General features: G+C 44.7%; 1 protein-coding gene across 5 annotated transcripts in view; it reads left to right on the top strand.

Annotated features, from left to right (window-relative positions):
• The first annotated feature begins 6538 nt into the window (after positions 1 to 6538).
• chd7 (chromodomain helicase DNA binding protein 7) overlaps positions 6539 to 17516 on the top strand; it is a 66976-nt gene continuing 55998 nt past the window's right edge. For 3 of the 5 annotated variants that reach the window (XM_034555676.1, XM_034555680.1, XM_034555679.1), the window contains exon 1: positions 6539 to 6929. The gene's annotated coding sequence lies outside the window, so the exon portion shown is untranslated. Of the gene's footprint in view, positions 6930 to 7295; positions 7534 to 17516 lie in introns of those variants that run through there. The other 2 variants (XM_034555677.1, XM_034555678.1) reach the window with 2 other exon arrangements.

Consider the following 17516-nt stretch of genomic DNA (forward strand, 5'->3'; position numbering starts at 1 on the left):
AAGACCTCCACCACGAGCTAGCTGGCAGATATCTAATGTGTATTGTTTAGAGCTTGATCCATGATGCTGCGATGTTTCGTTCTTGATTTCACATGTAATCAGCGCCATTGAACCGTTATGCCCATGTTTTACTACTTCGGTTGCTTGTTGTCCATCCTCCCCTCTCTCTCGGACTCTGTGGTAACATTAGCTCTGTATTTTTAATGCCAAATTATTGTGTTTACCTGTCTTTTGTCAAGAAAAGAAAAAAAAATCAACGACGCCCCCGTAATGTCTTGAAATCAGCTGCCTGCCTTAACTCCCCCCTGAGAGAGAGATTTGGACAGCTGCTTGAAAAGCGACTCAACTGGTCGTTTCTCTGCAGACAGGTGGTGCACCGTCAGCTAGCTAGCTCGCTAGCTAGCTGACGGTGCTTACACATGCAGATGTGCACGTAGAGGGAGAGGTCGCAGAAACGGGCCTAGTTTGAGTTGTGCGCATGAATCTGGGCATTTGGAAGGAATCTGAACCAACATGCGAACATTTATATACACACACACACACACACACACACGGTATGTGCACGCATACGCAGAACAATTCTCATTCATTCATACAGTTATTAATCTCGTTATGGTGACAATTATTCTTTGTAAAGCTAAACGTTGTGCGTTTGTATGCGTGTGTGTGAACCCAGGGGTGCTGCAGGGGGGAAAGATCCATCTATCGGTCTAGCTATCTTTATCTATGTGGCCCTCCTCTCTTCCACTTCCTGCCCCCTCTCCCCGTCATTTGCTGTGTTTGTTCTTTGGAAAAAAACAAAACAGAAAAAACAAAAAAATGAAAATGCTATCACAATAAACTATAATAAAACATTCTAAACTCTAAACATGTTATTTTGATGGTTATGTGGTGATTTAAAAATAGGGTTTGAAAAAACTACAACCCTGCATTTGTGTATATTTTTTTTTTTTCTCATTTGTTTTTTGCTGCCCCGCCCATGCTGACTTGAATCAATCAATCATAATGGGTCCTCATGCTGTTTTATCTGATTTCTCCATTAAAATGAACAGGGAGGAACTTGTGTGCTTTTGGATCTGTGCCATTCGACCTTCAGCGGTCATGGAGATTTTATTCCCCGATGAAGGTCAGCCAGACTGAGAGCCTGCTTAATGAATTAATCATTTTTGAACTCGTATGCAGTCAGGGAAGGTTTACATGTTCTGTGTATGCGCATGAGCTTCTCTGCGCTTAAATGCATACGTGAAATCTACATTTTGCAGGAATATGCCACGTTTTTGGCTCCACAGCATATGTGTGCGTGTCCCCAAACTGTTAGCTACCAGTGCTGGATAAAGTCTTGATAATGATTTATGAACCAGTCACAACATCCATCACTTGCAACGCCTTAACCCTTTGTGCCTCAGAAGATGTGTATGCTTTTATGGCAGCTAAATTGACTAAAGGGAATTAATCTGCAGCAGTTGGACTACATGGCTCATCACAATAATAAAGCCAATAGTTCAATTGCATCACATGAAGACCGTTCCCCGTCGATTTTAAAGGGTCTGTTCACCCAAATTACAAAAGAACAAGTTTTTTTTGCACTTTAGTCTAGCGATTATTTTAGTTTTGTCTCATGTATATTTTCCACAGCAGACATTTTGACTCATGGCAGGAAACATGTAATTCATACAATTAAAGATTGCTCTGAAGCTAAATAGATGGAAACTCTTATCAATCTAGTGTCAAAAATGTCTGCTGTGAAGAAAAAAAAAACTATTATGGAAAAATATGTTTAAAAACGAATCAACTACAACATCTTTTTCCAGTGGATAAATTACAGACCTCATGTCAACAGTTTTTCGAGGGACTGTATTTCTGCTGTCAACAGTAGCTTCTTTGACTCTGTGTGAGAACTGGTCCCTTCGGAACCTCAATAAATGTACTCCGTTTTAATATTACGCCTATTCACACTCTAAAAAGGATAAAATATTAAGAAATCCTCCAGCCTGGATACTACTGACCTCAGATCAGCCCTGACCACACCTTGAGATTTACAGTAAGTATGTTTTAGCAGTTTAGTATTTAACTGAGATGTACTGGCAACATAACATCGGACGATATCATATTAAAAGCTCCCTAGGCCGGAGTGAAGTATACATGCGACCCATTTGTTAGTTTAATGTCTGACGAAGAGCAGCTTCAGTGGGGCTCTGGTGAGTTACGGCCGGTTTCAGGCGTCATTGTGTGCAGCTTCAGGTCTCCCATGGCCCACGTCGACCACTTCAGTCCAGACGAAAACGTCTCAACCACTCCATGGATTGGCGTTCAATGTTGTACCGACGTTAATGATCCCCAGGGGTGAACCCGTATGGATTAAGTGCCAACAGTAGGTCTTATTTGTTTACTTATCCTGTGAAATATGTCAACATGTACTGAGTTTATTGTAATATAATTTTGTAAAGATATTTATGTTCCCCAGAGGATGAATCCCACTATCTTTGGTGAGGTCCCGACTTTCCCTGTAGCGCCACTGTGAGGTTTCACAAGTGAAACGTCTCAACAGCTGTTGATATTGAGGAACATGAATGTCTGTCAAATTCAGTACCGACATTCATGTTCATAAGGATCATACAGCCTTATCAACGTCATTTCAACGTGTGGTTCTACGATGTGAAATGAGTCAGTAAATATACGTTTCTGGAAATTATTAGCAGCTTTTTTTGTGACTGTTGCAAACGAGTGGCTAACATTGTGGGCATTTCAGCATCATGGCTGCATTCTGCCATCAACATTTAAGATAAATATCAGCTTTAAAATGTGTTTTAAATGGTTCTTAAAAAGCAAGCAAACAATACTGTGAAAATGCTCCATTGCAAGTAAGTCTTATATTCAAAGAGCTACTTGCATGAAGTGTCTTAAGAAACGTGTTCTTTAACAATAATTTCAAATAAAAGGACTCATCTTGCAGGATGTCCCCTTTTAGTGTGTTATATTGTCATACATTATATGAATAAGTATTTAGATCATTAATGTATTAACTTGAAAGCCAAATTAGAATCATTTAATGACTTAATATATTGTTGGTTTAATGTATAACTGTGTTTGTTTGTAAGATCTTAACAGATAACTATAGAGGCGCTGTAGTGCAGTAGAAGTAAAGTACAAGTACCGCTTGAGCAAATATACTTTGTTACTTTACATCACTGGATACTTTCTGCACAGATAAACAGGAGCTGGTTGTTGGGATTTGATACATGACTAAATGTTAAAACAGGAGACGACATAGCGGGAACATCAGCATCAAAACTCAGCAGAACTGAACTGTGACTAAATAAAAGAAGTTTCTACCTTTTAAAACCAGTCATTCCACCATTAGCAAACTCGGTACATCAAACTGTAAATGTATCGAGTGAATGGCGGCGAATACTCAGCTATCCGTGTGTAGCGTTAGTCAGATAAAGCTTTTAGTAATGCAGTCCAGACTTCATAACAAGGCTGTGACAACACAACTGTGACTAGCAGAGCGGACACCGTGTTCACGCTGACGGGTTACGACCTGGAGAACAGCTCAAGTCTCTGCATGTTGACTTTAAAACCTACGAGCTGAAGCCAGACTCTGTGAGACATGTAGAGCGTGTTTGGAGTGAAGAGAAAAGAGTCAAGACCAAGACAAGACCAAGACCAGTGTGGTGAGACAGAGACAAGACCAGGGCCAGAGTGTGGTGAGACCAAGACAAGACCAAGACCAGTGTGGTGAGACAGAGACAAGACCAAGACCAGAGTGTGTTGAGACCAAGACAAGACCAAGACCAGTGTGGTGAGACCGAGACAAGACCAGAGTGTGGTTAGACCAAGACAAGACCAAGACCAGAGTGTGGTGAGACCAAGACAAGACCAAGACCAGAGTGTGTTGAGACCAAGACAAGACCAAGACCAGTGTGGTGAGACCGAGACAAGACCAGAGTGTGGTTAGACCAAGACAAGACCAAGACCAGAGTGTAGTGAGACCAAGACAAGACCAGAGTGTGGTGAGACCAAGACAAGACCAGAGTGTGGTGAGACCAAGACAAGACCAAGACCAGTGTGGTGAGACCAAGACAAGACCAGAGTGTGTTGAGACCAAGACCAGTGTGGTGAGACCAAGACAAGACCAAGACCAGAGTGTGTTGAGACCAAGACAAGACCAGAGTGTGGTGAGACCAAGACAAGACCAGAGTGTGGTGAGACCAAGACAAGACCAAGACCAGAGTGTGGTGAGACCAAGACAAGACCAGAGTGTGGTGAGACCAAGACAAGATCAGAGTGTGGTGAGACCAAGACAAGACCAAGACCAGAGTGTGTTGATACCGAGACAAGACCAGAGTGTGGTTAGACCAAGACAAGACCAAGACCAGAGTGTGTTGACACCAAGACAAGACCAGAGTGTGGTGAGACCAAGACAAGACCAAGACCAGAGTGTGGTGAGACCAAGACAAGACCAAGACCAGAGTGTGTTGAGACCAAGACAAGATCAGAGTGTGGTGAGACCAAGACAAGACCAAGACCAGTGTGGTGAGACCAAGACAAGACCAGAGTGTGGTTAGACCAAGACAAGACCAAGACCAGAGTGTGGTGAGACCAAGACAAGATTAAGACCAGTCTGTCAAGACCAAGACCAGATTGTGTCGAGACTGAGGCCAGACCAAGACCAGAGCCGTGCGATTCCCACACTGCATGCACACACTAACAATAAAATGTGGAACTTGCTAACCAGTAACACTCCTCAAATCAATCTGATGAATCCACATTCCTATAAAAACATCTACAGACAAACAAATGCTTCCTCCTCATGCAGCTCTTTTAAATTCTGTATCAGTGAACGGGTATCAGAGACGTCTTGATTAATAAATCAGACAATGCACAGGAAGTTCAGTGATTTCCACCGATGTTGATATAAAATGAAGAGTCATCTTTGTCCAGACGAGACCAAGACCTTCACAAGGTCTTGAGTACTACACTGGATTTAAGGCCAGAGACTTTATGAGAAGACGTCTTTACGGCAAGTAGAAAACATCTCTTCTAGCCAACCAAGTATGTTTTAACTCTAAAATCCAAACGGGGCTTATGCTTGTCAAAACCTGGCACCAACATTACCCACGATGCAACTCAACTTGATTCACGTGACTGTACAGGGTGTGTTATGCTGGTAGCTGCTAATGTAGCCTGGGCCCACTAGCCCTCAAGCAGAGATGAGGTGCAGGAGATAGGATTTGTCTTTCTTTTCAAGGGTGTAGTCTTTAGCCCCAACCAACGAGTGACATCACTCAAGGACTCTGAGGCTTGAGACAAGACGGGCCTAAGTGCACTCTAGTGTGCCGGACCCCTGTGAACGCTAGTAACAAGTTATGAAGGATGCGTGCACACACATGCACCATTGTAATTTCTTGTCACATGATCAAATAGACTTGACATTGAACAACATCAAGATACATATTCCCCAGCAATCATCGTAGTGTAAATGTATAGGACAAAAAATCGAAAGAATTTCAGGAATTATTCAAATTGTAATAAATATTTTGTAATAGTTTGTAGTTTATGTAGAATGAGAATGTTACTGCTACTGACTATTTCACCATCTGTCCCTTTAAGACATGCACAACCAAATGTTTGCCTGTCCTTTTAATTTAAAAAACAAAAAAAAACAATGGACAGTTTTGTCGTTATACCAACTGAATCCTCGGCTCCAAAATGAGCCAATGCACTCCAGTTTAACATTCACCAGTTTAGTTGCAATGCCGGATGCATTCTACGGTACAAATATAAAGATGTATAGATTTTCAATAATATGCTTCCAAGATATTCAGATAAAAGAAAAAAAAGCAGCCTATGCCAACTCATTACAGACATCGTGCTCGTAAAGGTCATGATCAGCACACAAGCCTTCAAATGAAGTTTCCTGTTCCTGTTGGCTTGACACTTTTCCTGCTACAATCATGGCAATGCAGACGCTTTGACCCGGTGGTCACGGAGTCCCTGTGGGGGGTCCTTAGATGTAGTTATTTCTTATTACTGAATTAATGATCGCATTCGTTGCATTCACAACGTCAACTCTCAACATAAATAATTACAATCTAGCAATCCAGGAAGAAACAAAAGACGGAACTATTACCATATCCCTAACAAACACACACACGTACACAATTTAGAAGTATAGAATACCCATCTGCCTCCACATGAAAAATACTAACTTGTTTTGGCAGAGCTACAAAGGTTAAATCGTAACCCACATTCAACATGTATTTATTCATTCGTTTGTTTTTATCTAAACATTAGAAAAGGAAATAGGATGATTCTGAAAACCAGTGCTCTTTGATATTGGTTTGTATTGGACTTCCAAACCCGTTTCCTGTGTCTACTGCGTCATATCTTTCTATTAAAACAATGAAATACAATAAACCAGGCGATCTCAGTTTGACTCCCAGTTGTAACACCAAGCCGTAGTCCAAATGACGCCCTTCTTTTGCCTTCTTTTTTCACCATCCCCACATTGAGAACTCGCAGAGAGCGTCACACAGGCACCGCAGGGTCAGTGACCGCGCACGCCGCCTGTTTATCTCTATGAGAGATTCTCGGGAGCGCGCCCCCCCTGGCCGAGGAAGGTGAGCGAGTGTCTGGAGGGGAGGACTCGGGAGCGCGACCAGCCGAGGGATCGATCGGATTAAACTCGATTTGAGTGAAATTAACACAAAGGAGAGAAGACCAACGCGCACACATCGGCGAGGTCGCAGATGCGAGACACGCCGGAGAAATATTTCATGAATAAGAAACTTGAACTTTTTTCCCCCTCTGTTTATTTATATTTCAAACGAGGAAAAAGGACCACGGCGGATTTTTTTTCTCCGAAGGAGCGGAGATACTAACGAGGAGTTGATTTGATAAAAGCCCGAAGTGACCGAGCTGGTTGGGTAAGCTAACAAATGCCCCATTTGAATGAGTGTATTGTTACATGTTGTGGAGCTGAATTCAGTGCGAGTGTGCGGGGCTGGTAGTCACCACTGATTTACAATGAAAACGGGTCATATTCTCTCGTAATAGTAAGTTTTCCATACTTTTTTCCTCCTCCAAAGCAATCTGCCGTGCGAGTTGGGTTTTCAGACCGATGGGCATTTCAACCGAACTCGGGGGGAAAGGTCGTGTTCGGGGCGGCCGCTTCGCCCGGCTCCTGTTTTAATTCTCTCTTTTTAGCCGAAAGTCATTGAAGGTCTATGTAGCTGCCATGCCGACATGCTAACAATAGCAAGTTTAGCTCTGCCACCCGCTGCATCGCTCGCTCTCACTCGCACACGCACGCGCACACACACACAACAGTCCCGTAGTTAGTTGAAAAGTGGAAAGAAAAATCCCCGACGAGACGCGGAGAGCCTCTCCGTTTTTTGGGTCCGTTTCACCGACAACTTGTTGAATTTTTGTAACATGAACTATTGAGTAAGTTCAGTTTATTAAAGTGTTAGCGCTGTTGGCTAATTGTGTTGAAGCTTCCAGGAGACACGAGGTGGCTCGAGCGTAGAGGTGAGTCACTGGCCGACGGAATGAGCTCTGACTGAGAATCCCAGCGGACAATACTTGGCTTATATCGCCAGGAAACGCGTGGCCGGAGTTGCATTACAGTGCTTATTCTCAAAAGTGCGAGCACGAGTTGTGTGTCCGCTGAATTGTATGTTTTTTTGTCGCGAGGGGACAGTGCGAAGTGTCCGTAGTAGCCCTAGTTGTATTGGACGGAAGGGACAGAGCAGTGGAAGAGAGGGGGGTGGGGGGGGGGCAGTGAGGCCAGGCGGTCACTCCATACGTGTTTTTCACGTAGTTTCTACCACGTTTCCTGTCACTAAAACACATTCTAACGCACGAGGAACGCGCCGGTCCTCATTTCGAGCATTAAAATAGAGGAAGAAGTGGGTTACTTTGAAAAAAACAACCGAGACAAGCGGCGCGTCCCCGGGTCCGGAACGACGTGCGAGATACCACCGCGAGGCTAATTAGCCGTGCTAGCCGCTGGAGGTTAGCCCCGCGCTAGGACACAGAAGTTCTGCTAGCTCTCATCCCCATTGTGTCCGGACGAAGACTATTTAGTACCCCCCACGAGCTAGCTACTAACCAGACTCGACGCCTGGCTTTGGACGAGGAATTAACTTTCCTCGTCTTTCGCTTCACTTTTTTTATTATCGAAAGACAAAGTAACGCTGCGTGCTTTCCGCGGTGTGTCCTTCGTTACGGGAGCGTGTTCGTGGTGTGACATTGTGTATCCCGCGACCGAAGTTGGGACCCCTCCGCGGCTCCACTTGTTACTTTATGTGGACGGGCGAAAACACCTGCTCCCGTCCACGTACTTGTTACAGCAACACACCTTTATGGGATACGCGGACGGCCGCGTTTTGTTTTCCTTCTCGCTTTACACAATGCGACCTTCATGGCGTGCGCTTCCTCGCGCTGTCCTGCCCTCTTTCTCCATTATGTGTTCTGTAATCGGTCAACTTGCATAATGGTCACCCTGCCGCTCTCGCGCAAACTTTGGCTTCGCTATCTGGGGAAAAACAAAACCCTTGAGCGTTATATATCCATAAAACATGTACACGCGCACACTCTCTTTGTGGTATTCGTTCTCACATAGTGGTTTTATTTACACTTCAGTTCAGTTTGCACGTGCTAGTTCGTTATTTGTACCAGAAGCTGCTACCCCCACCGCCTTGTGTCTGCGAGCCAAGATGGCAGCTAGTCCCGTTGAGCGGACCACAGAGCGAGAGATGAGAGGCCCCGACAACACGCGCACACAACAGATGTTCAGCACTATTTGGTCTGTCTTTTCTTTTCTTGTCGTTAAAGTTGAGTCACCCCCCTCTTTCAGCCACAAGGCTGCCTTAGTTTGTTGCTCTGGACTAAACTGGTGGGTAGGACACAAAGTTAACCCCCCTCCACAAATTTTGATTTGATCATAATTCCTTTTTCTTTTTTTGTACATTTAAATATGGATCATATCAGTGGTTGTTTTATTCTTGTTAGATGGGGAGCCAGTTGTGACCTTGGAGGTGATTGTCTTCACATTTCGGCGTGGACACATTATCAAAGTTGGAAGAGCATGGCCATTTGAAACTAGGAAGCAAAGTGTATCAATAATCAAAATGTTGCTTCATAGTTAGTGGGGCAATCATCTTGACTTAATCAAGTGGCTGTGTGTTTGTGGGGCCCATTTAACTGTAACAAGCTAAATCTAGTCCCTCTAACATCCATGTGTGCTCTATACCATAAAGCCTAAAATATGTCTTTTTCGTCAAGCAGAATGTTGTAGTTTCCAATTTTTCGTCCAGCTTAGTCCCTGCTGCTTCACACTGGGGGATAGATATGAGGGGAAAGTCTTCCCTCCCTCCCATGCGCAGTGACGCAATCCACACCACACGAAACACAACATTAAGATTCACCAGTTAATTGAGATTTCACAGAATGACGCAATTCAATTTCCAGCGCTAATATCCAAGCGCTGGTGCTGCCTATCCACATGTATGCCCCCATTATACTCTCCCATAATGCATCTAAATAAACATTTCTGATGGCCATAAAGATTTAACCATGCCAAGGCCTTGTTCATTCACTCGCTGCAGCTTTTTCAGACGAAACAAAGACACTTTGGAACAAACAGGTGTCCATCAATGTGTCACATTACATCACATGTCATTTAGCTGACGCTTTTATCCAAAGCGACTTACAATAAGTGCATTAAACCATGAGTCCAAACTCAGAACAACAAGAATCAAGCAAGTACAATTTCTTCAATAACGTTAAACTACAGAGTACTATCCGTAAGTGCCATTTAAGTGCCCGATCTGTTCGCAGCACGGTACGCAAGTACCAATGTTTTGAAGCGGATGCGGGCGGCCACCGGTAACCAGTGAAGGTCGCGTGTTTTGAATACGCTGTTGCCTGTTATTTTGACCTATAAATCATCACTGTGATCGGCTCGTTATCTGAACGTTTTCACTCATAATGTGCCACCTTCTATTGATCTTTTTAAACCAGCTCAGTGTTTATCAGGATGGCTCGGAGCAAGATAGATAAATGTATTTTTAAAAAAAAGAAAGGGCCACATGATGTGAGAGAGGCTCATAACAGTTCTATAAAACAAGTCTTAATTAAAAATAGCTATGTTTTTAGAAATTTGAATACAGGTAATTCTGAAAAGAAGCACCATCTGTGAATTGGTTGAGATTTGTTGTCTTTCGGAGGCTCAGGGGAAGTTTATATCGACACATTTTTACTTTTAGAATGACTTATTGAGCTACCCTAAAATGATTTCCATGCATTAGCACCCACACGCACACTGGTCTATTTATATGTTGAAGTCAATTTTACAAATTCAAAGCTATTTGCAGGAAGAAGTCAGTTACTTTGCAGCTCTAGTAGGTTTTAAAAAAAAATATTTCATTTCACCTACCTAGCGTGAGCTAAAGTGACTTGACTGGATGTATCAAACACAACCGTATGTCCTGTATACTTGTGTGAGGGTATGGACAACGTGGTATTGGATGATGGCTCGGATACATGGCTGTGTTCATGAGCCGTGAACAGTAGCACTCATTGACTAAATATCCAGAAACTACTTCAGATCTCACTTTTCTCTCCCACGCTCCTTCTACAGTTGTCTTAAGTGAACTTTTTAAATCTCAGCATTGTCCTTTCAGCGCCTTCTCTCTGCTCTGCCCTCAGCAACTGATTGGTACGGCTCTTCAGAGGCCGTATGTGCAATGCTACTTTTAGTGGTTGTATTGTATATAACGTTGATACACGCCAACTTAGTGTGGGTGCTTTTAAAAGCTGCAGGCTGATGAATATGTAGTGTTATTGATTTCAGTATTCATAGGATTAAAGTTGTCTTTAAGCTTCTGGTGTCTTTATTATAAAATTAAAGGGTAAATGCAGAAACATGGCGAGGAAAAAGCACAGTGAACTTCTTTTTTCTCTGTCTGGCAGCGTGCGCCATGACTTGTTCATTCAATTAGAACGTGCTCTGAGTTCATTGTTACCATTATATCTAAGAACAATGCCTTTTTTTTTTTTTACTTTCTCAAAGCTCTCCCAGCCATCTGATTTTAAGAGTAGGTGACCCTGACTATTTGACATGCAGGCCTGTACAGAGCGGACATGTTGTTCCCCGTGTGGGGTCAATGGCGCCCGGCACTGTCGTGCTCACGTCGGACAGTTCAGCGCTGGGAGCCTGCCTGGTGTTGGGTATCCTGAGCCAGAAGGAGAGCCGGTGTTTGTCAGGGTGGCCATTTTGTCTCCATCATGTGTCGCGGATGGCAGCCCACATTAGCAGACACGAGAAGTGCTGCTGTTGTTTGTCTCCGTCTCTTTCATCTCGCCCTCCATCGCTCCACCCCACCCACACTTGGTCCCTCTCCACCCATGCGTGAGCTGCCTCCTCTTCTTTCTTCATTCTCACCCTTTCCATCTCTCTCCCTCCATCTTTGCCTGCCTGTCTGTCCTCCCTCCCGTTCTCTCATTTCCAGCCAAAAGGTTAGCGGGGGTCTTTAGCACTGTGGTGACATTCAAAACTGAGTTCTCTCTCTCTCTCTCTTGCTTTATTGGCATGGATGTCTCAATAACAATATTGCCAAAGCACCAAGACATATACAATTCATATGGATAATAATAATATGACATAACTTCAGAGAAAGAAAGCACAGTTGCGTTTCTTGGGACACAGTAAGATTACTGTGTGTGTTGGTCACTCACTGTCCCTCAGGTTGTGGCATGATAGGACATATGGTGCAACAAGGTCTCTCTCTGTCTCTGTCTCTGTGTGTGTGTGTGTGTGTGTGTGTGTGTGTGTGTGTGTGTGTGTGTGTGTCCCCTCCTCTGCACTCACTTGCCTCCCCATCCTCCTCCTGCAGCGAGGGCCTTCTGGACCAAGTGTTGTGCCTAGAAGAGAGGCTGGCGTTATTACAGCTCTAAAGTGTTTGTGTGTGTGCCTGTCAAGTACATCTCTGACCCGCCTGTTTACGTTTTTTAATCTCTCCTTGACCTCACCCGGCGTCGGCGTGGGGCACGTCCAATTCAGGCGCCCCCCCCAGATCTCCACCAGCATCTACCCTCACTGCTGCCGGAGAAACAAAAACAAGCTCAGGACTAAGAATCCTGTTGGCGCCGCAAAAGCCTCGCCGTGGCATCCTTTTCACCTCGTGTCTCCCTACCACCGTTTCTCTCCTCGACCGATTCATGTAGCCGATGAAAGGTTAAGTGCTGCCTACATGCAGGAGACCGTCTGCATCTCTCCAGTAAACTTGGTCCCAACACACCTCCTTAGATGATGCTGTGGCTCATCGTTTTCTTCGTCGGTAGCTAATGCTGGTCCTTCTTCCCAGCACTCAAATGTCAAAATGCACTCAAAATGGTTACCAAAAAAAAAGCCTATGAGATCTTGAACTGGATTCAAACCCACAACGGAAGCACTTTTGATCCTGCAGAGCGCATTGGTGTGTGTGTGTGTGTGTGTATGTGTCCCGGGGGAGAAGTTACCCCTCAGCGTCACGAAAGGACTCTGGAAGTTAATTGGTTGTTAGCAGGCAGGCGGGGCGAGTGGGGGAGGAGACCGGGGACTGGCCAACCTCTGGAGACATGGTCAAGACCTGCCTGTCCCATTGGTCTAAAAGGGCATGCCAATAGCAGTTATTGATCAGAGGTGTGTGTGTGAGGGTGTTCAAATCTAATTCATATTTTTGTCTGGAAAATATAATCCAGTGCAAGAATCAGGAAAGCACTGCCTGTGACGTTGTTGGCGCAAATGTTTCCAAAGCTTCATCTTGCGCTCAGCACCGGGATGACAAATCTCTCACCAGCCCCCAAAACCACTGGTGGTTTCTCAGAGACTCCCAGCTAGTGACGAATCCTGTCTGGGTTTCTTTTAAAGTCTAACCCCCTTTTTTTAAAAGTTTGACTAGAGTTGCGTCAGGGATTCCCGGAGTTAGAGGATATAGACGCATTTCTCTGTTGAAACCCATCTTGATCCCACAGCAAAAGTTTGAGTCGACGCGCATTGGCGCTTTCTGTAAAGACCGCTCGCCTCCACCCCTACACATCCTTGTCTAGGTAGCCTTTCATAATGCCTGTGTCCCGCATCAAAACAAACGCCACCTGTGCTGTTTCACATCAATATGTAAAGACTTCCTGTGTAGTCTTCCTTCTGACCTTGAGTCTGTCAGGTTTAGGGGCTGACTGCTCCTGGATTGTGTCAACGGTGAGCAATGTTTATATTTGTTGACTCGACACAACAACAATGCAGCCAATTAAGTGCTGTAGATCCTCGGTGCCCCACTGACATCGCTCATACACTCTCAGATGCGGGTGGTTTTCAAAGACTAGTCAGAGACCCTAACGGGTTCAGTGAGCTGTCTCACACATACACACACTCTTCACGAGCAGGTTCCTTGGCCACCCCCTGTGGCCTACTTCTCTGTGTGTGTGTGTGTGTGTGTGTGGTGTGTGTGTGTTTCTGTGTTTCTCGCCCTCGTGCGTCCTCTGGGATCAGACTGGTACCCGGCCAGTGGTTTTCTCTACCACATGGTAAAGGCAGGGAACAGATTGGATAAACACAGCAACCCCCCACCACCACCACCAAAACACACACAAACCTCCGACATTCACAAACGCACACGCACACACTGTCAATTAATAAAGCAGCCGTGCGTAAAATAACCAGATTTTCTCTAGCTTTGCTTTCTTCTTTTGCTTTCTTGATCCCCCACACACCTCCCTCTCTTCCTTCTCCTCCTCTCTCGTCCTTCCTTCCTGGCCACAAATCCTAGCCCCAAACACACGGCCCTGCATCCCCTCACTTGAGCGTAATTACACATACAGCTAGCCAGCTCCAGCGCGCCGTCCTGCATTTGGGAACAAAGGTATAAATTATAGCGGCTTAGATCCCGGCGGTAATGGGAGGTGGGTGGGTGCACACATGTCTTCCAGAGGAAGAGAGGAGATCACTCGCTGCCTAAGGTGTCTGGTCAGGGCTGGGTCTTCTCTCGCTGCCGTGGTGTGGTTCTCGTTTCTCTGGCTGCGTTCTGTTTGTCTGTGCCTTCCTTGTCCGTCTCCAGTGGGAGAAAAAAAAAAACCAGCGTTGTTTACATGGCAGAGATTTCCTGTAGTAAAGCCTGGAGGCTACAGACTGTTTGGCTGCCAAACTTTGAACAGCGCAGACAGGACCGGCTGATCTCGCAGCCTCCCTTCTTTTCCGCATGCAGAGTGGACTTGCGTGGAACTAGTTGGGACAAAGTAACGTTGCCAAATGTCCTTATTTTGCAACAGCTTATTGTTAAAACGGTCATTGAGGAACAGGCCTTTCTTGGCTCTCGGAGTGTGTGACAGTCCCATGCATACGGAGAAAAAGAAATAGTCTTTGAACAATGTGCAGAACAGGAAATGGGAGAGGCGTGTCCCACAGCGCCGGGCCCCTGCTGGTTTTCACACCAGCCAAAGTTTACACCATGAGATGTCACTCAGTAACACACACGTGAAAACAAGTAGATGCCATAGCTTTGGATTCTCTTTCCAGTGCTTTGAATAGACATGTCTACAATATACACCAGTGTTTTCCTCGAGTTCCTTTTTGTGTTTCTGTTAGATGGAGGCCCCTCTCTGACGCTCTACAGTGGATGACCGTGTGGCACCGCCAGCTGTCAGAGAGGCCAAAGTGGCTCCAGCGTGGCAGTGATATTCCGTGGTCTGCTCGGCTAAACGGGCGGCTTCGATAATTGTGGTTTGACAGAGTCGCGCAGTCGGTGTGCCGACTGTCAGTTAATTCATCAGGTCTGCTAAAGCGGCACTCGACAGAGCCTCTCTGTGATTAGTGCTGGATTCAGGTGAGGCGGAACTCGCCAAGCTGTTAATGAGACTGTTGGAACTCACAGGCCTGTGTGCCTACCGTCGGCAGTGACGCACCCTTCGTGCATTTCTTCTCTTTTGTTTACGGCAGATGAAAAAAATATCAGCCATTTCAATGTCAAAGTCCTGATTTCAGTATCTCAGGTTTTGGTTTGGGACACAGTTTGCTTGAAGTTACAGCACTTAAGAACCCCTCTCATCCTGAAACCATCTCAGCTGTCCAGTGCTTCCGATACGTTTTTCAGGGGTTACCATTAGCCGGAAGTCAGCAGGTCACATGGCTTGATGTCAAGATGCTGACCCAAAGCTGCATCGGAGCAGTACTCTCCACATAGCTGTCTAACAGCTGAAATGGATAGTCAATTATTCAAAATGGAACCCGGTAACTACTTTGAGCCACTTTCAATCACGCATTCAACGTGTCTTTAAAAACGGTAGGCGGAATACTTTCAATCAATTGCGTTTGGAAATAATCTTAGCTGCAACCCTTCTGTATGTTCCTCCAGCAGTTAGTATTACTTTTTATACAGTGTCACATTTGACACTTTAAACTAAGTCACGTAAACAAACCTGTACTTGGTACTTTCCCACCTTGTCACACGCTTGTTTTCTATTTAAATGCCTTAGTGTGCCTTATTTTACAGTACCATGTGAATGTTGTCTTTTGAGTAAATGTTCACGCTGAAGTCTGAAAACCCAGATAAACATCAGTGTGGTGTTGTGAAACCACACAAGTGGTATTGTAGCTTAAGAGGAGAGAGGCAGACGGAGTAGCGTTGATGCTCTGGTGTTGGGCTGCAACTAGCGGTAGTTTTATCAATTTTAATCTGTCGATTTAATTGATGAATCGTTTGGTCAGAAATGACACATTCCTTGTCTTGTCCAAAACAATACATATGTGGTTTAATACGACCAGGTGCGTGCATGCGTGCGTGTGGAGGTACAGAAAGTTCAAAGAAAGAAAAGGTCTAGGGAGCGCAGAGGAGGGCGCGACGCCACCAGTTTGGTCCGGGGGTTGCAGGCCAGACGTCCTCTCGTCGTGGGCTAACTTAAGGTAACGGCCAGACAAAGTACGAAGAGGACGAGCAGAGGAAAGTCTCTCTCTCTCTCTCTCTCTCTCTCTCTCTCCCTCTCTCTCCCCACTCAGTAGCCAGCAAGTGCTCATCCAGCTATATTTATTCTGTATTGTAGAAGTCAAGGTCTCATGTGGTCTGCCTCAGTTGCCAGGAAATCAGTTGACTTCGTACTTGCTGCAAAGGATGTGAAATTACTCTCACCTGACACGCACACTCACGGTCGCATGCAAAGGTTTTTTTTTTTTAGTGATTGAAATGCACGGGAAGTGATGTAACTCAACAGCGCTGCTGCTTACACCACTGTGATCCAGAAGTGGCGACAGCTAAAGCGCTGCTTTATCCTTTAGTTTCAGTTGGACAGTTGTTCCCAAAGAGGACGTTTGAGTGATGCAGAAAAGTTGAGACTGCTGCTTTTTCCGCTGTTTTCATATCACTGTACATTTTGGGATTTTCCTGAACACAGTTTGAACCTGCTACACTTCCATCCACATTGCTAGGTATTCATGTGTACAGTGTGTTGACTGGAACTAGCATTCCAAAGCAAAGCTTCACAGAAGGCAGCTGTGACCAAGTGAAGAGCTTCTATAGGTCTGTTTACGCTGTCCCAAACACATTTATCTCATCCAGAGTTTAAAGGAAGAGTGTCTAAATTCCAAATGAATCAAACTATGTCGGGTCAAAAGTGATGGCGAGATGGGCACGACTTTGTGATAAGACAAACCGTCCATTCATTATCGTGCGTTCACTATATCAGGGTTGTATCCTTTTCATCTGAACCATTTTACGTGGTTGTACCACACATTATGAGATAACGTGTATGTTCTGATTCACCGCTGTGCTTTTAATCTACAAACTCATATAGAAATTAGGAGTGCTTGATTTGATGAATCCCTCTGCTAATCCATATGAGGCACCGAGCTGCAAATACTGGCAGAAGAGTTAAACTATTTGTTCAACTGTCAACCTTTTTTAGATCAAATCGTCAGATGTTTATTAGATTTGAAATTAGTCCAAATGTTTTGGCTGTAGATGTGTTGATTGAACCCATTGCTCATTTAATGAATAGTTCCATGTTGACGAGAGGTGAGTAGTTCTGGCTCCTCTCTTTCTCCTTCTGTGTCATGGATTGTGGAGGTCTGGATCATGGTCCATGCCTACTACTCATTATTCATACATTCTATCATATTCATGTAATGTGTTTATGTAACTCTGATCATCTGGTCACATGACATCTATTCATCTGTCCATCCGGGGAGAGGGATCCTCCTCTGTTGCTCTCCTGAAGGTTTCTTCACTTTTTTCCCTGTCAAAGGTTATTTTTGGGGAGTTTTTCCTGATCCGATGTGAGGTCAAAGGTCAGGGATGTCGTATGTGTACAGATTGTAAAGCCCTCTGAGGGGAGTTTGTGATATTGGGCTATACAAAATAAACTGAAATGAATTCAGTTAACCAGCTACTGTGGAGAAAACATTGCTTGACTTCCATGCTACGTTAGCAAAATAGCTATTAGCACACAGTGCTGAGAGCGAGGCCTGTTTATGATAACTTTTC

Source organism: Cyclopterus lumpus, chromosome 17, assembly GCF_009769545.1.
Source record: "Cyclopterus lumpus isolate fCycLum1 chromosome 17, fCycLum1.pri, whole genome shotgun sequence".
In the NCBI taxonomy this organism is placed as follows: Eukaryota; Metazoa; Chordata; class Actinopteri; order Perciformes; family Cyclopteridae; genus Cyclopterus; species Cyclopterus lumpus.